Source organism: Artemia sp. Qi Xiang Cuo, chromosome 2, assembly GCF_049724085.1.
Source record: "Artemia sp. Qi Xiang Cuo chromosome 2, ASM4972408v1, whole genome shotgun sequence".
Classification (NCBI taxonomy): Eukaryota; Metazoa; Arthropoda; class Branchiopoda; order Anostraca; family Artemiidae; genus Artemia; species Artemia sp. Qi Xiang Cuo.
The window spans coordinates 19858433-19883693 of NC_142795.1; positions in this window are offsets into that span (position 1 = coordinate 19858433).

Genomic DNA, 25261 nt, shown 5'->3' on the forward strand with positions numbered 1-25261 from the left:
CAAATCAGATACCATGGCTTAACAGCACCAACAATTTTAAATCAGCGGTTACATCGCTTCAGTTGCAATTGATGTAACAAAATTGAGTTTGTTCACTCTGCCTGGAGCCATTGATCTTTTTGCAGTCACTATCAGTCCTGTCGTGCTTAAAAGTAGTTTAGCTGGGGCACATGTGGCCGGTACAGCCAGAACCTGACGAGCGTAAACTGCCACTCGCGGGATCTGATACTAGTATTGGACCTTGGGGTCCCACAGAATGCCGCAAATGGGCTTCTTCTTTGTATCTACTGGAATAAGCTGTTTTATAAGGGAGGACAAACCGGCACCTTCACCATAGGGCTCCTGAGCCCTACACTACAGGAGGAACTAAACTACACCTTTACCCTCTTTTCTTATCAACGCGGAATAACCCTCCGAAATTCTTTTCTGAAAAAAGTGGTCAAGTTATAACGTTTCGAGTCAAAGTTTAAGGCTACTTCAACTTCAGTGTGCTCTGCTAACTGTGCAAAAAAAAATGTAATTCATTTCTATAGATATATTTCTATACTAGCTCTAGATAATCTACCAAGCGAAAAACTACCGCAAATCAGCATCGATCAATAAATGAAACCCAAAACGAACAAAAATAACAATAAATAACTGAGTCAAACCCAAAACGAGCAAAAATTAACATAAGTTGGGCTCAAAACCCCTATGCCTTCCCAAGGCCAGAACATAAATTTCAGTTTACTGAAAAAATATAAATGTTTTTACTTTTATAACTTTAATAAATCAAATAATATTAACATTTTGATTACTAAATATCAGTATATGTATATTAAACTTACAATGCATATTAATTTGTATTTTTGTCAGTCAAGTACAAATTATGTTCTGGCCTTGGGAAGGCATAGGGGTTTTGTGCCCAACTTATGTCAATTTCTGCTCGTTTTGAGTTTGATTCGGTTATTTATTGTAATTTCTGTTCGTTTTGGGTTTCATTTATTTATCGATGCTGATTTGTGGTAGGTTCACTCTTGGTAGATTGTTTGACTTTATTTGTGTTAATTCTTGGTTAAATAGAACTCATTAATTTCCTTTGAAAAAACTAATTGTTTTGAAACAGTTTTTTTAATTAATATATGGTTGTTTCAATTATGTATAGTCTTCTCAGGGAAAAAGCAAATCATAATTTAAATCTTTTCGTTTTTGTAATAATTTATAGTTTTGCCTGCTATTTGTACGCTGGAAAACAATTTTCAGCAAAATTTAACAACATAGACCCTTATAAAAATCTGGACACAAATAGTAGTGTTTAATTTAGTTTCATACCTCCTCTAGTTGAGCTGAAATGGAAAACTTGATAACATTCGCAAAAAGTTGTCTTTACTTTCTTTGATAGCTTGGATACACTTACGCTATTTTGATTTGGTTAAATTTTAAGAGCAGAAGAAGCCCTGAAAGTTTGAACATAATACCCTCAGTCGTTCTTGGGATACTGCTGAGATGCTTCATTGGGAATTAGCATAAACACTGTGCTTTTTGTTTTATTCTAAAGCCAACATTAACTTTTTAAAAATAAAGGCATTGGGTGGGTTGGGCTGGGGTGGGCAATAAGTTGCCCTTCAATAGTTTTTGAATGTCAAAAGTAGCATTATCCCTTTTTTTTTTCAATCGAATGAGCCCTTTTTGAAGTTCCTATGAAAAATTCTTTGATACAAAGTGCCCTGGTCTAAACAACAACAACAACAACAAAAAAGTAATACGTTATACCCACATCGATCTTTACTATAAAAATGTCAAGCCTTCCAATCACTTTCGACAATTGAAAAGGGCACTAGGCTTTTCGATTTCCAAACTAATGATCCCTTTTTGAGTTTCTACGACAGCGCTTTCTATAAACACCGTATATGCCCCCAGAGCATAAATTACAACCATTACCCTAAGGGCTGTGAGGGTGGTTGTCATCCTCTAAGACCTAATTTCTAGAACTTTCAACTACGTTAAACAGAATGGCTATCTCAAAATTTTGATTGTATGTGTTTCGGGAAATGGTGGGCGTGGAAGGGGTGTTAGTTGCCTTCCAATCATTTTCGACTATTAAAAAGGGCACAAGCCACTCCAATCTCTAATTGAATGAGCCGTTTTTGAAGTTTTTATGACAACTTCTTTGATATGAAGTCCCTGGTCTAAAGGAAAAAAATAATAAATAATACATTGTGCCAACATCGTTCTTATATACATCCAAGGCATAAATACAAAACCCTTGACCAGAGGCTTGTGGAGAAGTAGCATCCTCAAAAACAGAATTTCTCTCTGGAAATCAGTTACTCTGAACAAATGGCTATCTTAAAATTTTGATTGGATGTGTTTGGGGAAACAGTGGACGTGGAAGGGGTGTTAGCTGCCTTCCAATCACTTTCGACTATTAAAAAGGGCGCTAGTTATTCCAATTTCCAATCGAATGAGCCCTTTTTGATGTTTCTACGACAACTCCTTCGATACGAATTGCCCTGGTATGGAAAAAAAAAAAAATAATAATACAATGTGCCAACATTGTTCTTTACTTAGACAGCTTGATTGCGCTGCCTATGACAACATCCTGAATTGCCTAATGCTCTTTTACCTACCTTTTTTCATCCGAAAAATCAGAAAGAAAAATGAACAGAATTTTAAAGTGGAAGGTAGAATTTTTGTTTCAAGAAAAATTTCTTCTTCTCCTTCCTACGAACCAATATACATGGCGAGCCCAAGATGACAGTATTAATTTTTAAGAAACAGATTAGCCGGGATGACGGTTGAAGCCCGGAGGTCGATATCGATAACCAAAAAAGAGAGAAAAAAACAAAAAAACGGCGGCGTATTAGTGACGCCGCCACCGATAGAATTAGCGGCGGTGTCAGCGCGCTGATGCAAGCTCGGCGGCGCGCCGCGGTTTTTTTTTTCGGCGGCGCGCCGCCGAATTTTCGGCGCGGCTTCGGGGTCTAGTTAAACATAAACACAACATAGGTATTCCTGGGTCTAGTGGCTAAAAATGAGGATTCTACTTGGTCTGATCGACGGTGAACATAAACACTTTCCGCACGGCCCAACAAATTCCTGTTTTGTCATATTGTTCTTGTATGTTTTTAGCCAACCATTTAAAAATCCTTACTAAAATCAAGTTGAGGTTGAACGTGCTTGGTGAAGTGAAATTATTATTATTATTTTTAATCAGTAAAATCGGCGCGCCGTGGCGCGCCGCCGGTCAGAAATCGGCGGCGTGCCTGGTGGCGCGCCGCCACCGATACTAAATCACACATCCGGCGCCGTCATGTCGGCGTGGCGCGGCTTCGGGGACTAGTTCTGGCCTTAAGAAGGAATAGGGGATATCAGCGCTACTCATGTTAATTTTTGCTTGTTTTGAGTTTGACTCGGCTATCTTTTGTAATATCCGTTCGTTTTGGGTTTCATTTATTCATTGATAGTGATTTGTGGTAGTTTACGCTTAGAAGATTATTTGAATTTACTTTTGCCCATTCTTGGCTTAACGGAGCTCTTTACTTTTCTTTGAAAAGCTTGTCTTGTGGAAAATTTGTTTAAATTAATTTCGTACAAATGACCAACCAGGGTGAATATTTTATGCTTAAATTTTGGAAATTACAAAAAACAAAAACATGGGATGGTTACTTTATTATTTGTAATAAAAGAGGCAACGACATTGTATTTGCAAATAATAATTGGGGAAAAATTAGATTTATATTATTTTTTCAAAACAAGTTTTCACCATGTTTATTTTTTACTCCTGTAATTCAAGTGGCAAAAAGTACAAATCAAGGAAGAATATACATCATTCATATATTTTTGTTTTTATCAGTAATAGTAAACATAATAATATGACTGTTTAGACTGTTAACTAGAGTAGATTTTTTCGTATATCCATTAGCTGTTTTGGAAATGAAAGGAATCGTTCTTTAATGAAACAAGAAAGATGTACCCATTCCATTTTGATCAGCTAAAGTTACGTCGTTCCTTAATAAAGCGTGGAAAGTGAGAAATGAACTGGAATGAGGCTTTTTTAATTAAACAGGCCTTCTGTATTTTGAACAAATAATCTATTCCAGTTTTACTAGATTTATAGTATAAGATAATCTAGCCATAAAAATATAATGCACTGAATTCCACATTTCTTGGACGAAAGTGGGCTAAATTTGTGTTTAAAAAAATTCGCTTATTTGAACAGTTAACTGCGCAAACCGCCCAAAGGAGCGCCCGAATTGAACAAGCGCAGCACATTCTAATATCTAGAGCCTCGTTTTCAGGCTCAGCGGGCTCGAACACGAGTTGTTCTCGTCTAGTGCATCAAGCGTTTTCATAAAGCAGGTTCTCAAGGAAAACACGGGGTTGAAACTTCACAGATGAAAACGCTTGATGCTGAAGAATAGAATTACCCTCTCAATTACTCGGACTATCTGTCTTAATTTTTTCTACAATTAGCTATGTATTCATGCCTACTACAAAATACTTGATTTTCAATTCAAAATCAACTGTTTGGGATCCCAATGAGCAAACTTCATGGGCTGTGAATTCAGGGTGGTTAGCCATTTTTGAATTTACTGCCAATAAACATAGAACTCGGGTTTGAACCTGGTATTTCTACGGGTTCCAGATTCAAGGAACCCAGGTTCAAACACGATGAGAACCCGGCAGCTGAAAACGCTTAGAAGCGGATTCCTGTTGAACCCGCAACCCTAGAAACGCTTGATGTAGAACTCGATAGTAACCCGTGTTTAAACCCGCTGCCTGAAAACGAGGCTTAGATGTCAAAATTTCCAAAAAAAATTTAATTTTCTACCACTTGCCAAGTTGCCACGTTCCTTACATCAGTTTTTTAGAAGGGAAATTAACTCTAAAATATACAGTAGGCTATTTCTATTTCTATTTTGTTTAGTCTTGGCTTCTGTTTTTAGAAGTATTTTATTGAGACTATCATTCTTGTCTTTATTCTCCTTTGAATGAAACACAAAAAAGCAGCAGATTAGGCTACCATTCAATTCCTGAATCAACATTTCCCTTTAAATATTAATATGTGCTGATCTGACAATCCAAAATAATGTTTCATGGTAAATATTTACCAAATCATATTATTGAATTACAACTAAAGTGAATATAGGCCTACCACTTGATGCCATTTTTTATGCTCTTTACAAATATAATAGGCCTAATCATTTTTGTTGGAAATGAATTTTTGACCCCACCCCTACATATGACAATTCAGGGTATATATTTGCACATTAGGGGGGTGGAGGAAAGTTTAAACTTACCTCTCATTTACATCAGAAATAAAATTACCCCCACCCCCCTAATGTGCAAATAGCCTAGGCCTATATACCCTGAATTGGTATATATAGCTTAGGGGCGGGGTCAAAATTCATTCCCAACAAAAATGATTATCATATTTGTAAAGAGCATAAAAAGGGCATTGAGTGTTATATTCACTTTAGTCATAACTCAATAATATGATTTGGTAAATATTTACCTGTTTCACCTAGCCTAATTGATTAGGCTGCAATGAAAACATGGTTAAAATATTCTTTAATATGATTGTAAAATATGGATAAAAGTAGCCTAGAAGAAAATCTGCTAATCTGAGTAGGCTGGGTTAATAGAAACATGTTGCATATTACAAAGCAAGAATTTCATTTTTTTGAAGGTTTCTTTCAGTTTTATACATAGAATAACCTAGTACATATATGGGACCATCAGTAGAGGGAAAGGGTGCATTGTCTCCAACAAAAATATGATATTTAGTCACCATTAAATTCTTTATTGTATGCTTTGGTAAAATTCTACTGGTAAATTTTTTGTTATTCATATTATTGACTTACAAATAAAGTAAACATACAACTCAATGCCAGGGGAGAACCTTTATCATCAAGTCTTTCCTCTTTTTTCTTTCTTTTTCCAACTTAAAAGGAAAAAATTACAATTTTTGCCATGCTCTGAATGCAATGTGTAAATCCTTTGAAATTGCTGCTATAAATTGTTCTGCTATAAATTGCTGCTATAAATGATAGCATTCATCCTGGCCATCTGTCAAGGTCAAAGGCATTGACCAAGTGTTGATTTTGAATTGAAGTCAGGATGTATTAATAATTTGTATTTTTGCCACTGCTCATTAAAAAAAAACAGAATTAACAATGACCAGGATGAATACCATGTATAAGAACAATTTATAGCAGCAATTTCAAAAGATTTACAAATTGTGTAGAAAAAATTGTAATTTTTTTAAGTTGGAAAAAGAAGGAAAAAAAAGGAAAGACTTGGTGATAAAGGTTCTCCCCTTGGATAATATGTTAACTATGATCATTATACATATTTTAAAGTAAGAATTGTTTCCTTAACATGTCTCCTTATCAGAAGTCATAATTCTAAATTTTTACCCCTTTTTTATGCTCTTTACAAATATAATAATCATTTTTGTCAGAAATGAATTTTACCCCCAACCCTATTTATACAATTCAGGGTATATATTTGCATATTAGGGGGGTGGTGTAAATTTTATTTCTGATATAAATGAGAGGTAGGCCTAAGTTTAAACTTTCCTCCTCCCCTCGAAGGTGCATATATATACACTGAATTGGTATAGATATGGGTGGGGGCTAAAATTCATTTCCAACAAAAATGATTCTTATATTTTGAAAGCATAAAAAGGCATTGAGTGGTATATTCACTTTATTTATAACTCAATAATATGATTTGGTAAAAATTTACCAAACTTTTTGCAGTTCATATTATTAACTTACAAATAAATTAAGCATTCCACTCAATGCCTTTTTTATGCTCTTTCCAAATATAATAATCATTTTTGTCAGAAATGAATTTTACCCCCACCCCTATATATACCAATTTAGGGTATATATTTGCACATTAAGGGGGGTGGGAGTAAATTTTATTTCTGATATAAATGAGAGGTAAGTTTGAACTTCACCCCCCCCCTAATGTGCTAATACATACCCTGAAATGTTATATATAGGGGTAGGGGTAAAATCAATTTCTGACAAAAATAATTATTATATTTGGAAAGACATAAAAAAGGCATTGAGTAGCATGTTACTTTATTCCTAAGTCAATACTATGAACTGCTAAAAATTTACCTACTTTAGCTACCTTTGGCTATCTTGAAAAGGGGTTAGGTTAGGAAAATGAAACTTTCAGAGATGGGTCTACAGGCTAAAGTTTGTCCTTGGAAGATATTTGAAGAACTTACCTCCTCTCCTTCCCCCTCTAGAGGATCCTGACCTTTGATTACCTTTAAAAATTTGTGTGTTATGAAAGTGAAACCTTGCAAAATAGATCTTCTGCTTAAAGGAAGTACAATAAAATTGTTTTTAACTTCATAACTTTGCTGAATCCCAATTTCTAAGTTTTAAAGATATGCAAATACAATTCCATAATATTTTGAAAAAAAAATATTGACATGGCTTAAAATTCTACTCAAGTAACAGGAATTGTATTTTCTGAACTAAAGCCAGCAAAAAAGAAACTGATAACTGAAAATTAAGGTAAGATGTTGTTTTGTCAAAATTTCAATAGGTCATGTAGGCAAATTTCTGGACCTCTAGAGGGAGAAGGAGTGGATGTAGGTACTTCAAAATACCTTCCCAAGACATACTTTAGCCTGTAGACCCATCCCTAGTTTCATTTCCCTAACCTAACCCCTTTTCAAGACAGCCAAAAGTAGCTAAAGTAGAATTTTACCAAAGCATACAATAAGGAATTTAATGGTGTTACTTTTATTTTAAGAAGGTGTTTTCTTCTGGGGAGCTGCTAAACCAGAATGTTACTCAAATTTCTCTTGTTTGGCATTGTTGACCAACTATTGGTGAGAAATATGTTACAAAATGACAAAAATATCTTGGTTGTCCAGTGTTTCAGTATTGCAGTGAAGCAATCCCTTGAAGTATCTTACCAACTATTGAACTAATGCAGATTGGCCAGTAATTTCTTATGTCTTCCTTGCTACCATCTTAATATATAGAGGTTATATAGGCTGTATGCCTTATCTTGGGGATGATTGTTACTAGCCAAAATGTTTGGGGGGGGGGGGGGCAAGAGAATTTACTGACTGGCTGGTCATTTTTACTGACTAATTTGTTCAAAATTAGCATAATGTTTGTTTTGAATACAATATGTAAAATCTCTGTGCAAGTTGGTAAAACACCTGCATTTACCAACCAAAATTCAGGTTTCAGTATATATCATGTCACTATTTTAATGCTGTTTATCTAACCAAATGGAAAATTGTGGCACCATCCATTATATCACAGCAGGAGTTGGTAAAACTGGTGTATTTACTGACTAAGTTTGAAATTTCAGTAGATGACATGTCAGTATTTTTGTGGCCTTTATTGAACATAACAAAGAATTTTAGCAGCATTGGCAAAATCATGGCATGAAGCACCAGGATTTTTACCTCCTTCTTTTTTTTATCAAGTGACCAAAAATATTGAGGGGGGGGGGGGTACTCCCCACTCCCAATTTTGAGATAGCCATTCATTGAAAATAGTTCAAACATCAGATAACAAAAACTCCAGGGTCAACACAACACCTCAGAGCCCAGTGGCAAGTGTTTCAAGTTATGCCCCTGGGGTATATAAGTTTTTATGACTTGAGTTGCCTATAAAGTTCAGAGGTAGCTCATTTGATTGCAAATTGAAAGTACCAGTTACCTTTTTAAGAGCCAAAAGTGATTGAAGGGCATCTACCCCCCCCCCCACCACCATCTTTTCCTTAAATGTATCCAATGGATTTGAGATAGCCATTTTCTTTGAAATAGTCCAATGTTCTAGTTCCCTTTTTAAGAGCCAAAATCAATTTGATGGCTTCTAGCCCCCCCCCTTATTAACCACCTTTTCTTCAAATGCATCCAATATAATTTTTTATAGAGCCATTTTGTTCAAAATTGACCAAAAATCATATAAAAAAAACTTCAGGGATAACACAGACCCCCCCCCCCAGAACCTGGTTGCAATGGCTGCAAGTTATGCCACTGGGGTAGATAAGGTTTTTATAGAAGGGATTATAGTATGAACTTCGGTGAGGGGTCATTCAATTGTATATGTGGCCTTTTAAGAGTCAAAAGTGATTATGGGGCATCTAGCCCCCCCCCCTCCCCAAGGCCCTTTTTTCCCCAAATTCATCTGATCAGTTTTGTTCAAAATAGTTTAAAGATAAAATAACAAAAACTCCAGGTTTGACACAACCTCCCAGAGCCAGTGGGCAAGTGTTGTAAGTTATGCACCAGGGACGTATAAGGTTTTTCTGTAAGGGGTGGTCGTATAACCTTCAAAGGTGGCTCATTTGATTTGTAATTGAACTTCTAGTTACATTTTTAAGAGTCAAAAGTGAATAGAGGACATATACCCCCTCCCCCCTCACACACAACCTTTACTCCCCAAACGTATTCAATCAAAATTTTGAGACAGCCATTTTCTTTAATAGTCCAACAGTCAGATAACAAAAACTTTGGGGTCGGTATCTCCCCCCCCCTCCAAAGCCTGGGGGAAGAGTTGTAAATTATACAAGGCTATAAGGTTTGAGGCATATGCTATAAGGTTTTTATTGAAGAAGTAAAATTCAGAGTAGAGATTAATGTTTGTTTCAAGTTTGATTTGCATATTCAATTTAAGTTTCACTCGTTTTAAGATTTATTTACTCATTTATATTAGTACCTGTTGTATGTTTGTTTTCTATGATTTTCTATTTAATTCGATTTGATTTGGGTTTCATTTACACTTCAATAGCAAAATATTTTTGTCTGTTTGCATATTCAACTTAAGCTTTACTCATTTTAAGATTTATTTTTTCATTTAAATTAGTACCTGTTGTATTTTTTTTGCCATGACTGTTTATTTAATTTCTATTCATTTTGGGTTTCATTTATTCTTTAATAGTAATTTTTGGTCGTTGAGTTTGAGTTATTGAAGGTTTCTATTTCTTCTGATCTTAAGTTTAATATGGACTTTACTTTTATTTAAAAAACTTCTTTTTTGGACAGTTTTTTTTTTTAATTAATTACTGTTAAAGAATAAGTTAAACCCAAAATGAACAAAAATTAAATAAACAACAAACACACAAAATGTACTAATACAAATGCATAAATAAAGATTAAAACAAGTAAAGATTTAATTGAATATACAAATCAAGCTTAAAATAAACAAAAATCTTTTACTATTAAAGAACAAATAAAACCCAAAATGAACAGAAATTAAATAAACAATCATACCAAACAAACATACATCAAGTTTTAATATAAAGGAATATATAAATTTTAAAACAAGTAAAACTTAGTTGAATATGCAAATCAAGCTTAAGACAAACAAAAATGACTGCAAACAAGAGTTTGGGTAATGCCCCCCTCCTTAACCATAAAAGTATAAAGCCTACTGCGTCATTGGCCTTTTACTGAAAACTACGTGTGTCCTGTAATTGCTGAAAGCTCATCAGCTCAAGATTTTATTTTACTACAATTTTCATTTTATTTTCAATGTTGTAACATGTACAAAAGAAAATATTTATAATGTAAATCGTTTTCAGTAAAGCACCAATTATGCAGCAGGCTTTTTACTTTTACAGTTCGGGAAGCGGGCAGCAGCCGAAATCTTTTTGTAGCAAAAACTAGATGTGTCTGGAACAGTCTTGGAAAGAACTAATAAAAATCAAACGGAATATTTTCTACATAATGATATTAGTTGCTGAAAGCTCATCAGTTCAAGATTTTATTCCACTCAAATTTTCATTTTATTTTCAGTGTTTTAATAAGTACAAAAGAAAATATTTGTAATATAAATCGTTTTTAGTAAAGCACCAATGATGCAGTAGGGTTTGTACTTTGGAAGTTAGGGAAGGGGGAAATAACCAAACTCTTGTTTGTAATAATTTATCATTTGTTTTAAGCTTGTTTTGCATGTTCAATTTAAGCTTTATTTGTTTTAAGATTCATTTATATTAGTACCTGATCTATCTTTGTTTCCTATGATTGTATGTTTAATTTCTGATCATTTTGGGTATTATTTATTCTTTAATAGTAAAACAGTTTTTGTTTGTTTTAAGCCTGATTTGCACATTCAATTTAAGTTTTATTTGTTTTAAGATTTATTATTTCATTTATACTGCTACTTGTTGTAAGTTTAGGATTGTTTATTTAATTTCTGTATGTTCTAGGTTTCATTTATTATTTAATTTCATTTCTGGTTGTTTTGAGTTTGAATTATTGTAGGATTTTATTTCTGCTGGTCTTAAGTTTAATATAGCCTTTACTATTGTTTGAAAAACTTATTATTCAGAAAGTTTATTTTTATTAATTAATACTTGGAGATGAAATTGAAGTTACACATGACTACAGCGCTAATAATGTATCCCTGGTATAATTTGGTGAGTTGGTCTATGTTTAACTTTCAAGCATATTTCTTATAAATTACCAATCAAAGTCAATATTTTATGCTTAATTTTTTTTGAAATTAGAAAAGATAAAAAAAAATGGGGCAGCAGCTTTATTGTTTGTTTAACATACAACATAATTGTATTTGCAAACAATATTTGGGGAAAAATTACATTGATATGGACTTTTCACAACAAGTTTTCACCATGTTTATTTTCTTTATAATTCAAATGGAGAAAGCACAAATCAAGGAAGAACACACATCATTCATAAATTTTAGTTTTGATCAATAAATAAGACTAGTGTCACAAAAGTATAACTCAGGTCACTCACAATCACAAGACTGACGTCTTAGGGCCACAGAGCCTAAAATTTAAAGTTTCTGTTTTCAAGTAATAGTTAACATAATAATATGGCTGTTTATCAATTAAGGGCTTATAATTTACAGATCTAACTCTAGGCATGTTTTATTAAGTATTAACTAGAAACAGTTTACTAGAGTATACTTTTTTTTCAAGTAATAGTTAACATAATAACATGGTTGTTTATTAATTAAGGGCTTAATTTACATATCTAACTCTAGGCGTGTTTTATTAAGTATTTACTAGAAACAGTTTACTAGAGTAGACTTTTTGTCATTATCCATTAACTTTGTTGGACAGGAAAGGAATCATTCTTTAATGAGAAGCTTTTAGAACTATAAGGTAACCCTTGGAAAAAATTGAATAAATGAACAAACACGCATCCAAGATATTCTGTTTGAGAATACAAATTCCACAAATTTTTAAATGAGGGCTTTATGTAATGAATTTCATGTTGCAATTTTCAGCAAGCTACTTTCTGCCCTAGGGGGTGTTTTCCTCCTTTTTCAAGAATCAGGCAAATCTCAGAATTTTCATTGGTGGCTGTAAACTTGATGAATACTATAGGCTACATTAAGACTCGCCATATTTTTTTTATTTAGATGCTATTATCAACACTTCATTTTCAGAGGTTTAGTTACTATAGGTCCAGGTCACTCCTTTCCTACAGTTCATTATCACTTTCACCCATCATTGCAGTTTGTTACAGAAATCATCTTCTTTTTTCCTCCATGAAACTTCTTTTGTGTTCAATTGGCATAAAAATTAAACTATTTTGATTATTCACCAAGCTCATACCTACTTTCGCCTTTCCTTAATAGATTAGAAAAACAGATTTTTGGAATCAAATTTCTGCAGAATTCAGAATAAATAGCAGTTTACTGAAAACACAAAACCAATGTAACAAAACAGAAAATTCTTTAAGTGACCTGCAGAAAACAAAGAATAATTCATAAAGCTCTCCATAGTCTTACTAGCCACGAAATCAATAACTTCTACGACACGATTCTGACTCTGTAAAATTAAGCTTGGTTTTCAGTATTTTTAAGCAGTTTTTTGAAAAAAAAATCCGAATTTTGCAAATAATAGAATCATAAGCCAGTTTGTCTAATTTTTTAAAATATATTTTGTTTAAACCGAGATGCTGTAACTTTTATTCGGTATAAGTTTCAACTTTGCTCTTTACTTTCGTAAGGAAACCTTTGTTTTTTTTTTAGGATAATTTTGTCCAATTTTTAGGTTTCAAAAATATTGATAATAAACCGTATAATTTTTTTCAACTTAGGCAAAGAAACTAATGATGTTAACATGAATTTTCCTAAAATAGGATAGTAAATACAGTTCAATTTTGAATCACACATAGTTTGTCTACATGAGTTATTTTTACCTGAGGGGCCCACTTCTGTATATTATTTTCCCCTTCCTTGGTTGTTCTTTGTTAGATTTCTTCCTTTAATGTCTTTTGATTGTACTTATTTTGAATGTTTTTCCTTTTAATATTTCTTTGGTTTAAACCCTTCCTCTTTTTTACAGCCAAGGAGGTCTTGTTATGATAAAGGAAAAATAATCATTTGTTTTTCTTTTTTTTTGTTCCTTCTGGTAGAAGACGCGTTAATTGGAAGATTTACTTTTTCAACCTAAAAAACAATGGATATTTTTTAAAGTCTTCTTTTTGCAGATAACTTATAAGATGTGATTTTGCGATTTTGCGATTTTGAATTGAAATCGATTTTGAAATCTCTTTTGCGATTTTGAATTGAAGTTATCAAGTATTTTGCAGTAGGTTGTTGCATAGGTTGCATTGCATCAAGACATGACTAATTGTAGACAGAGAAAAGCCAAGACTGATAGTCCAAGTAATTGAGAGACAAATGTTTAAATGGCTGGGGCACGGGTAAATGCAGGAGTACCTAACCTAACCAAACTTGATAACTTCAAATCAAAATCAACGGACTCGGTTCGTTGCACTGCACATCACAACTGAAGAATAACACTAAGAAAATACCACAATACTAATATGCTCCAAAATTTTACTTATTGTTTTAATTATAGATTTTGCTTATTTATTTCTTAGAATCTTGTATGTGTCAAATTTGCACTAAAAATTTTCTGACAGGTTATCTCTGAATAGACACAAACGTGCTCATCATAGGCAGCGCGATAGCGCTGCCGAATTAAAGAACAATGTGGGCACAATGTATTATCTATTTATTTTTTTTTCTCCATAGAAACTTCGAAAAAGGCTCATTCGATTTGAACTTGGAGTGGCTAGTGCCCTTTTTAATAGTCGAAAGTGATTGGAAGGCAACTAGCCCCCCCCCACGCCCATCATTCCCCCAAACACTTCCATTCAAAATTTTGAGATAGCCATTTTGTTCAGCATAGTTGATTTCCAGATAGAAAATATATTTTTGAGGACACTCCCCCACAACCCTCGGGGCAAGGGTTTTAAGTTATTTATTGAAAGGGTTGTTGTAGAAACTCCAAAAAGGGTTCAATTAATTGGAAATTGAAAGGGCTAGTGCCTTTTTTAATAGTTGAAAGTGATTGGATAGCAACTAACGCCCCTCTCACGCCCACCATTTTCCAAAACACATCCAATCAAAATTTTGAGATATCCATTTTGTTCAACGTAGTTGAACGTTCTGGAAATTAGGTCTTTTAGGATGATAACCCCTCAGAGTCCTCAGTGCAACCCCTCAGAGTCCTCAGTGCAAGGGTTTTAAGTTATGCCCTGGGGGCATATAAGGTTTATATAGAAAGTTGTTGTAAAAATCATAGGCAGTGTGATTGCGCATCCTAAGTAAAGAACGATGTTGGCACACTGTATGATTTTTTTTTGTCTTTCATACAAGGATACTTTGTAGTGAAGAAATCGTCATAGAAGCTTCGAAAGGGACTGTTTCATTTGTAAATCGGAGTGGATCGTATTCATCTTGGTATTCAGCAAGGCTGGGAGTGCACCTAGCCCCCCCCCCCACGCCCCGAATTCCTGACCACATCTCCCATCCCTCTGGGGTGATAGGCATGGTGTTCAGCGGCGCTAATTTTCATATAGAAAATATGTTTTTGAGGAGGACACTCCCCCCCCCCCCAACCCTCAGGGCTAGGGTTTTAAGTTATGCCCTGGGGGCATATAAGAACGATGTTGACACAATGTATTATTTATTAATTTTTTCCTCTAGAGCAGGGCATTTCGTATCAAAGAAGTTGTCATAGAAACTTCGAAAAGGGCTCATTCAATTGGAAATTGGAGTGGCTGTGCCCTTTTTAATAGTCGAAAGTGATTGGAAGGCGACTAACACCCCTTCCACGCCCACCATTTCTCGAAACACATCCAATAACAAATTTGAGATACCTATTTTGTTCAGCATAGTTGATTTCCACATAGAAATTATGTTTTGAGGAGGAAATTCCCCCACAGCCCTCAGGGCAAGGGTTGTAAGTTATGCCCTGGGGGATTATAAGGGTTTTTATAGAAGGCGTTGTCGTAGAAACTTCAAAAAAGGCTCATTCGATTGGAAATTCAAAGGGCTAGTGCCCTTTTTAATAGTCGAAAGTGATTGGAGGGCAACTAACCCCCCTCTTACGCCCACCTTTTCCCCAAACACATCTAATCAGAAATTTCAGATAGCCAGTTTATTCAACGTAGTTTTAAGTTCTGGAAATTAGGTCTTTGAGGATGACAACCCCCCCACAGCCCTCAGAGTAAGGGTTGTAAAATATGCCCTGGGGGCATATAAGGTTTTTATAGAACGCACTGTCGTAGAAATTTCAAAAAGGGATCATTCGATTCGAAATTGTAATCGCTAGTGCCCTTTTTAATAGTCGAAAGTGATTGGAAGGCAACTAACACCCCTTCCACGCCCACCATTTCCCCAAACACATCCAAAAATTCTTTTGAGATAGCCATTTTTTTCAACGCAGTTGAAAGTTCTGGAAATTATACCTCTGAGCAGGACACTCCCCTCACAGTCTTTAGGGCAAGGGTTATAAGTTATGCCCTGGGCGTATGTAAGATTTTCATTGAAAGCTTTGTCGTAGAAACTTGAAAAAGCGCTTGGAAATTGGAAATTGGAAATTCAAAGGGCTAGTGCCCTTTTTAATAGTCAAAAGTGATTTGAGGGCAACTAACCCCCCTCCCACGCCCATCTTTTCCCCAAACACATCCAATAAATTTTTTTAGATAGCCATTTTATTTAACGTAGTTGAAAGTTTTGGAAGTTAGGTCTTTAAGGATGACAACCCCTCCCCCCCAGGGCCCTCAGGGCAAGGGTGTTAAATTATGACCTGGAGGCAGACAAGATTTTAATATAAAGCGTTGCCGTATAAACTTCAAAAGGGCTCATTCACTTGGACATTGAAAGGGTTAGTGCCTTTTTTAATAGTTGAAAGTGATTGGAGAGCGACTAACGCCCCTCTCACGCCAATCATTTTCCAAAACACATCCCATCAAAATTTTGAGATATCCATTTTGTTCAACGTAGTTAAAAATTCTTGAAATTAGGTCTTTTTGGATGAAAACCTCCTCAGAGCCCTCAGTGCAAGGATTGTAAGTTATGCCCTGCGGGCATATAAAGTTTATATAGAAAGTTTTTGTAGAAATTTCAAAAAGAGCTCATTTGATTGGAAATTGAAATTGCCCTTTTTAATAGTAGAAAGTGAGTGGAGAGTAAGGATGACAAACCCCCCAGAGCCCCAAGCGCAAAGGTTGTAAGTTCTGCCCTGGGAGCATATAAGGTTTTTTATAGATAGAGTTGTGGTAAAACATCAAAAGGGGCTCATTGAATTTGACATTGAGAGGGCTAGTGCCCTTTGTAATAGTCGAAAGGGATTGGAGGGTAACTAACCCCCCACTAACGCCCACCATTCCTCCAAACACATCCAATCAAAATTTTCAGATAGCCATTTTGTTCAACGTAGTAGAACATTCTGGAGATTAGGTCTTTGAGAATGGCACTCCCCCCCAGCACTCAGGGCAAGGGTTGTAAGTTATGCCCTGGGGGCGAATAAGATTTTTGTTGAAAGTTTTGTCGCAGAAACTTCAAAAGGGCTCATTTGATTGGAAATTGAAAGAGCTAGGACCATTTTTAATAGTTGAAAGTGATTGGAGAGTGACTACCACCCCTCTCACGACCACCATTTCTCCAAACACATCCAATCAAAATCTTGAGATAACCATTTTGTTTAACGTAGTTGAAAGTTCTGGAAATTAGGTCCTAGAGGATGACAATCACCCTAACTGACCTTAGGGTAAGGGTTGTAATTTATGCCCTGGGGGCATATAAGGTGTTTATAGAAAGTGTTGTTTCAAAAAGGTCTCATTCGATTGGAATCGAAAGGCCTAGTGCCCTTTTTAATAGTCGAAAGTGATTGGAAGGCTTGACTTTTTTATTGTAAAAATCGATGTGGGTATAATGTATTATTTGTTGTTGTTGTTGTTGTTTAGACCAGGGCACTTCGTATCGAAGTAGTTGTCTTGGGTACTTCGAAAAGTGCTCATTCGATTGAAAATAGAAATGGCTGATGCCCTTTTTAATAGTCGAAAGTGATTGGAGGGCAACTAATCCCCTCCCACTCCCACCTTCCCATTTGCCCATTATGTTTAAAAACTAAATGTTGCCTTAAGATTAAATCAAAATGCTCTGTATTGATGCTAATTCCCAATAAGGCATCTCAGCAGTATCCCAAGAACAACGGAGGGTATTATGTTCAAACTTTCGGGGCTACTTCTGCTCTCAAAATTTAACCAAATCAAATAGCGTAAGTGTATCCAAGCTATCAAAGTAAGTAAACAGTTTTTTTGCGAATGATATCAAGTTATCCATTTCAGGTCAACTAGAGGAGGTATGAAACTAAACTAAACACTACTATTTTTGTCCAGATTTTTAAAAGGGTATATATTGTTAAACATTGCTGAACATGTTTCTCCAATATAAAAATAGCAGGTCGAATGATCAAATCTTCAAAAAGAAAAGATTTAAAGTATTATTTTCTTTTTCATTGAAAAGACTTTAACAATACAAAACGAATAAAAATTAACTATAAAAACCTTTCGCACAAAATAAGTTTTTCAAAGAAAAGTAAAGAACGCCATTAAACAAAATATCAGCAAAATTAAAATCAACTAATCTACTAAACGTGAAACTACCACAAATCAGCATCGATAAATAAAGGAAACCCAGAACGAAGAGAAATTACAATTAATAACCTAGTCAAACTCAAAACGAGCAGAAATTAACATAAGTTGGGTTCAAAACCCCTATGCCTTCCCAAGGCCAGAACAAAATTTGGACTTTACGGAAAAAATACAAATGAATGTGCATTGCAGTTTAATATACATATACTGATATTTAGTAATCAAAATGTTAAAATTATTTGATTTATTTAAGTTTTAAAAGTAAAAAAAAATTATATTTTGTTCAGTAAAGTGCAAATTTTGTTCTGGCCTTGGGAAGGCATAGGGGTTTTAGGCCCAACTTATGTTAATTTCTGCTCGTTTTGAGTTTGACGCTCATTTTTTGTTTAATGGAGTTCTTTACTTTTCTTTGAAAAACTTATTTTGTGGAAAAGTTTTTTTTTAATTAATAATGGGAAAAGGCCATGCGAGTGTAAAATATGTAATGCAGTATATCTTCATTATTCAGGACTAATTAAACTAAATCAATACCAAAATTTATTACTTTGATTAAAACAATTGATTGATAAAATTTGTATCTGTTGCTTATATATTTCTAAATATTCATTTTATTCAAGTCTATATTTCGGCATTAGAATTTTAATCAACATAAAGCTTTAATGACAATTACTACAGTACAGTTAGCACCCACAGAACTGAGTATGAAATTATTCCCACCCTTTTCAAATCCAGAACATGTGTCCGTCTTATGTTGTGAAGTGTATTTTAGGGTATTTGGGGGTTGTAGTCGTAGATGCCTTTATTCTCCTTTTATAGGGGAGACAAACTCTGGCCCTAAGGTAATTTAACTTTGGTAGCGTGCTTTAGGCTATGACCGAACTAATGAGGCCTACCGACTGGGTATGTTCGATGGGCTAAAGGTAGATCGTAGAGAGGTTGTCTAAAATACAATACTTTTATTCAATTTACATATAATAATTCCAGATATAGATATTCTACTGGGACTGGCTGTCCCAAGAAGACCACAAGTCTCAGAAACTACAATAATATATAATAAGATACAGACACATACAATGATCCGACAAGATTCCAAGATATTTCTAAAAACAACGGACCAGAGGTCAGTCCGGCATAAAGTTAGTATCAGTCTAAATCTAGTTATTAACAGTCCGCCCCTTCCCATAAAATGTATCTTTTATACATTTTATCAACCACACCTTCCTTTAAAGAACCGACGCAATTAGCTAGGAAGTGGTTTTTCTCAATTTCCCGTTAAGCAGAAACTTGGCAGGATATATTCCTTATCTTAATAAAAAGTGGTATTTCTAAACTTCGTATTTGCGTCTTATATTTTTACTAAATTAATAATTAACTAAATTAGAAGGATTTACCACAATAATACCCATTTAAAGAACAATTATCCAAATTCTCAATATTTTACATTTAAAATACCTTTATTTCATTTACAGCAGTTATGCTGCCATCTTTTAGTCAGTGTTTGAATATACTCTCTATGGTTTTACCAAGGATCAATTTTCTGGTTCAATATCGGCCATGTACTTTTTTTTGTGGAATGATTTCGATTTCAAATTAATACTTGTTTTTGTTTTTCTCTGTCTCTAGGACTGGAAAATACTCTTTTTACCCTTCTTCATATGCATCTTCTGTTTTAACTTGACCCCAAGCGGCTTAAACATAATATTAGTGGTTTTGCTTAAATTAGATTTCAAGTTATATTAGAAAATCTTATCAATTATTTGAGTTTAAATTTAATTCCCATTAATAATTTAATATATGTGTGATGTGGTTGATATACCGTTTATTTTTCGTTTTAGAAATACCTTGGATAAATTATATACAACATTTTTGCTTTTTTAAATTTTCACATATTTTTCCAGCACAAAGCATTTTCACATATTTCAATAACATAAGCCATTGGGCTATGTAGCACATTTTCTAGGCCTAAAGTAAGTTCTGATTTTATCTCCCTTTCTGACGAACTTGCAGTAAAGTCTGTATCACCGCTATAGTTTCCAAAATATCAGTTGATCGAGTATGGTTTGGTTTCTGATGGTATGAGATGATAGTATCAGGATACCTTTGAAGTGGCTTCAAAATTTGCTACTTTCCAAAAATGTGTCAAAATATGATTGAAAGAAAAATGGATCCGAAAGGATGCTACAAAAAATTTGATTTCCAAAAAAAATAGCTAAGGCTGTATCTAAAATAAATATTCACATTACAATACATATAAAGCATAAAATTTTACATATATAGTAGAAAGAAACACTCAATTTTGTAAAGTTTAATTCTTTTCATTACTTTTCTCTCTTTTAATTACTCCAAAAAATAATATCTCGCTTAAATCGAAACATTATGTTTCTTGCTGGATTATTCTTTCAAACTTAATACTTAACGGATTATTTCACAATAAAAATTATTAATACGTTGACTCGAAATCAAACCTTTACATATAACATTAAATCACTAGTTAAAACTTAAAGTAAGTTAAAACAGAGCATATATATACAAGCAATGTGTAATAACTTACACAAGTATTGTTTTTATTCGCAAAACTAGATAGGATTTTTAACTACTGGTTTAAACCTAAAGCATTTAAAAAAAAATAAAACACGGTATAGACTAGCATTGGAATTAATTCCAATTATTGTTTTGTTAATTGCTTATGAAGTATTAATCTAGGATCCTTCTTGAATGATATACAAATAAAAAACACAATTACTCAACATATTAATTCACTATATTTACATGGATAGTTTAGGTTATATATATATTAACAGAAGTTATGTTGATACATAACTTAATTGTTAAAAACAAATAATAATTATGTACCCTAATAATTTATTTAATCACTGCAATATTTATTTTTTTTTTTACAATTTTTAAATAAGTTCGTCAAGACTTTTATATGATAAGTCCTGACTGCAATTAAAATATTTACAAAACAAAAGCAACTCCAACAAATAGAATTTATGCACTATAACTGATAACTGTGATTAACCTCTATATAAGGGCTTGGAAATAGTTCATATAACATGACTTTGCTATTTACATTGCTATAATTTTTTTTTTTACGAGAACAATTTCATATTTATAAAAGTTTTTCAAAATACATTTATAATTGTATATATTTTCCCAATTACATTAATACAAATTTATATATCTTTCCCGTATACGACTATATACATTTTCTTATCTTTTTTTATACAACTTTGGTTCTATTTCGAACCAACTTGTGTCATTAACAGTCATTAGCTTACTATATGCCTGTTTGTTTATTCAGACTTTTGAGCTTTTCAATTCTTTCCTAATTTCTAGGTACTTGAAACAGTTTTATAACGTTTTTGTCTGTAATCTCTTTTTTTCAGCTTTAATGTCCTTTTGAGGTAAAGCTCCATTTACAGCTTAGATCTGATAAGCTAAAAATGTTTGCTGTTCACCTTATACCTGTTATGCCCTTATCAAATGACGTTGCCTGTACTCTGAAGGTTTGCTTACCAGGACTGCCTTCTGGTAGCTCCTTATAACGTTTCCAGGTCCTCTTGTCATGGGTTACAGCTAAAAGGACTATTATGAACCTGCATACACAATAATTAATTATTTATAGTATTGTCATACTATTTGATTTGTGGCCACAATTTTCTCTTCGGCTATTCTTTTTTCCGAAAAGTGGCTCTTCTGCAGAAAAATGCTGTGCCTTTATGGCAAACAGTAATCAATAGGTTATTAAGGCTATTATGTGCCTTACTCTTAATTTTCTATGCCATGCTAGTACAATTTTCAATTTTAGTACAATTAATGTTACTTATTTTGTACTTATTTAGTACAATTATCATACTAGTTTCGTTCGGCAAGTTCAATAACTGCGTTTAACAGAGTTTAACTGACTTCATTCAGTTTATTTTCCTTTTAATTTCGTCTGGCTATATTTTCAACTTGAACCCTTCTCCCCTTTTTTTTCTTTAATTCGATGAAACATGAGGATTTTTTTCAATTTTTTATTCCGTTTTTTTTTCATTGAGATTGGTATTCTCTAATCTCATATTTATACTTTTCATGTTTTATTAAATAATTTTTAAAATTTTTTATACTAATTGCCCTTCTATGTTAAAATTAACTATCCCTTTATTTTTAAGGGGTGGGGGGTGTCTCCTGTTGCACCTTTTTTTTGAAATTATTTAAATTTCTTCATCCGAAAGTGTTCGTTTTAGAAAAGTACTGTATTTTTCTCAACTGATTTTTAGAACACTTTTAATTAAGTTTTGCCCCGCGTTTGCTAGTTCTCATTTCTTCATAAGAATGTAAGTTTTTACGATATCCTGATTGCCAATTTTATCCTAGCTTTAATTACTATTATATTTGCCAAAGAAAGAGAGACAATAATTTGCTTGCAAGGCTAAATAATTTTGAATTCAGTGATCAGTATCTGCGGCTTATTAATAAGCTTGAATCTGGGAGAATTATAAGAATGAATTTCTGTTCATTACTGCGAGTTTTTTTGTTGTTGTGAAAGGTTATTTTTTATTTTCAAATAAAAAGTGGATACGTTTAGTTTGTGTTAGGGTTCGACGGCTTGGGATTTGGGTGTTTGGGTTGGCAAAGGTGAAAACCAATTGTTTAAACTAGGGATCTCCTGTGCCAATTCGTTTTCTCAGATCCAATACATCGCTAGAGTTAAAATTATTATCTTGAACTATTAACTGTGGTTTCCTTGTGACGATGGGGTAATTTTTGGCTTATTTTTAATGGATTTTGTCCTTGGCTTTTACCTCCTGGTAAGTTTTTAGGTTATAATTAATTTTTATATTGCTTTTCGTTTCTTTTACCTCGCACTTTTTTTTTGCTTTCTAAGCTTATTCTAAGTTTCGCTTAAATCTTTATAGCGCTTAATTATTGTCTTTAATTTTTTTTTAATTTTATTCTTTTTCACCTAGTGCAACTAATAAAAAAATTATTGTGTTATACTATAACTAATTTTAATAAGATTACAACTAACTTGTACATGTATTGCGCAATTAATGTAAACTCTTGCTGTTTTTCCTATTATAATTATTTTAAAATTCTTCAAAAACATTTGTTTCTAATTCGACTGGAAGTGCCACCTCAGAGAGTCAAAGGTTAGTAGATGCTTCGCATTTACTTAACAACGAGAAACCAGCAGTGATTGAGCTCAACTCCAAATTTGCTATCTTTCAATGACCCCATTTCATTAAACTATCCTCCTTCGTTTTTTTTAAATTATCCCCCCAAATATATTTTTTTTTCAATATGCGTATCAAAAGAATTGTCTTTTAATGCTGATTCTAAATATATAGTGTTTATTAAGTTTACCTTAACCCGTATAAGGTTAGGAATTTGAACGTTAATTATAGTAATATAAACTGTAACGTCCTGTGTAATTGTTTCCGTAATATTATTTCTATTTAGTTCCTCGATACAATCTACTTGTAGGCTAATTTGAATATAAGAGACTATTGGCTTCACTCTATTTGATTTCTACTATCAGACCGTGTTTTATCTGATATACACTCTATATGATATTCGACTAAACTTTACTGATTTATAATCAGACTAGACTTGAGGATGATTCGTCATTGAGTAACCGTAAGAGCGGACCAGAGTTATCAATATTAGCTATCCCAAAAGGATGCATTGCCTTCTCTGTTTGTCCTAAAGTGGCTTATATTCTATGTAAACAAGCATAACAGTTTTCATGCACTGGTAGCTTTATATCCGCATGGCTCGAAAGCAGCCATGGCTTAAAATTCAAATTTGAACTTGCTTTGGACTCATTTTGTGCGGTCAATTCAAAATTTAAACGTGTTCTAAAACTATTATTTAGGTGAAGGTCATCTGTGCAGGTAAACGAGACCCCTTTAAAACCTATCCCCATGCCTCCATTTTCTGTGATTAATGCTTTCTTTCGCTGAATTTCTCGCCTTATGCAGAGTTCCAGTCACAGCTGGGTAACAACTCTTTTTTTGCTTCCTTCGGCGACTTTTGCTAAGCTTCCACATTTGTTTTCTTACTTATAAGGTTAGTTTTCTCGTTTTTTTTAATCCTTTCCTCAAGTACTTTAATTATATATTTATATATCTTTTCCTTCTCTTTGCTGGTAAAACTATACAACTAGCCTAGTATTTGCTAGATTTAACAAAGTTAATTCTACTGCTCATTACATCGGAAAACACTATATTTCTAAAGCACATCTCTACTCCTAAGACTCTCTAAAATGTTAGATTCGAAAACACTCGGAAATGGCAGCTTCTAACATATAAGTGCTTAGACCTCAATTTGTGCGTTTCCTTTGCTAAATTGTAGCATAAGTTTATAGCCTGTACCTGTAGTAAGGCTGAATTAGGACCCTATTTGCTACTATTATGCCTAAAATTCTCCTGTTTGTACCAACGTTTCATCGGTCCAGCTAGATTTTGTTTTTCTTTACGTAATATCTTTTATTTTATTCTTTCAATTCACGGTACAAATACTTTATTATTTAGTAATAAACGGCACTACTACACTGCAGTTATTACTAACACTAAAAAGACTAATAATTATACACTTGCTTCTACTTGCTAAAAACTAAGTGCTGTATTTTTTTCTATTTTACAATCTTTGATTGAGCCTTTTTTCCATTTTATCTATTGTACCCAAATTTTTGAGGGGACACAAATCTATTTCTAATAGCCAAAGTTCAAGCAAAGCTACTCGAAGTTTTGCTAATTCGAGCACTGTTAAAAGCGAAGTAAATTTACTTACCCCTTCTGATACGGTCATTTCGATTTTTTTTTCTTTTTTTTTTGCAACCTTATTTAGTCTTCTCGACCCAGTTTTTTCCGCAATGCCACCAGTTGTTGTGAAGTTGTTGTGAAGTGTAATTTTATGGTATTTGGGGGTTGTAGTCGTAGATGCCTTTATTCTCCCTTTATAGGGGAGATAAACTCTGGCCCTAAGGTAATTTAACTTTGATAGCGTGCTTTAGGCTATGACCGAACTAATGAGGCGTACCAACTGGGTATGTTCGAGGGGCTAAAGGTAGATCGTAGAGAGGTTGTCTACTTTTATTCAATTTACATATAATAATTCTAGATATAGATATTCTACTGGTACTGGCTGTCCCAAGTAGACCACAAGTCTCAGAAACTACAATAATATATAATAAGATACAGACACTTACAACAATCCGACAAGATTCCAAGATATTTCTAAAAACAACGGACCAGAGGTCAGTCCGGCATAAAGTTAGTATTAGATCTAAATTTAGTTATTAACAGTCCGCCCCTTCCCATAAAATGTATCTTTTATACATTCTTATCAACCACACCTTCCTTTAACCAA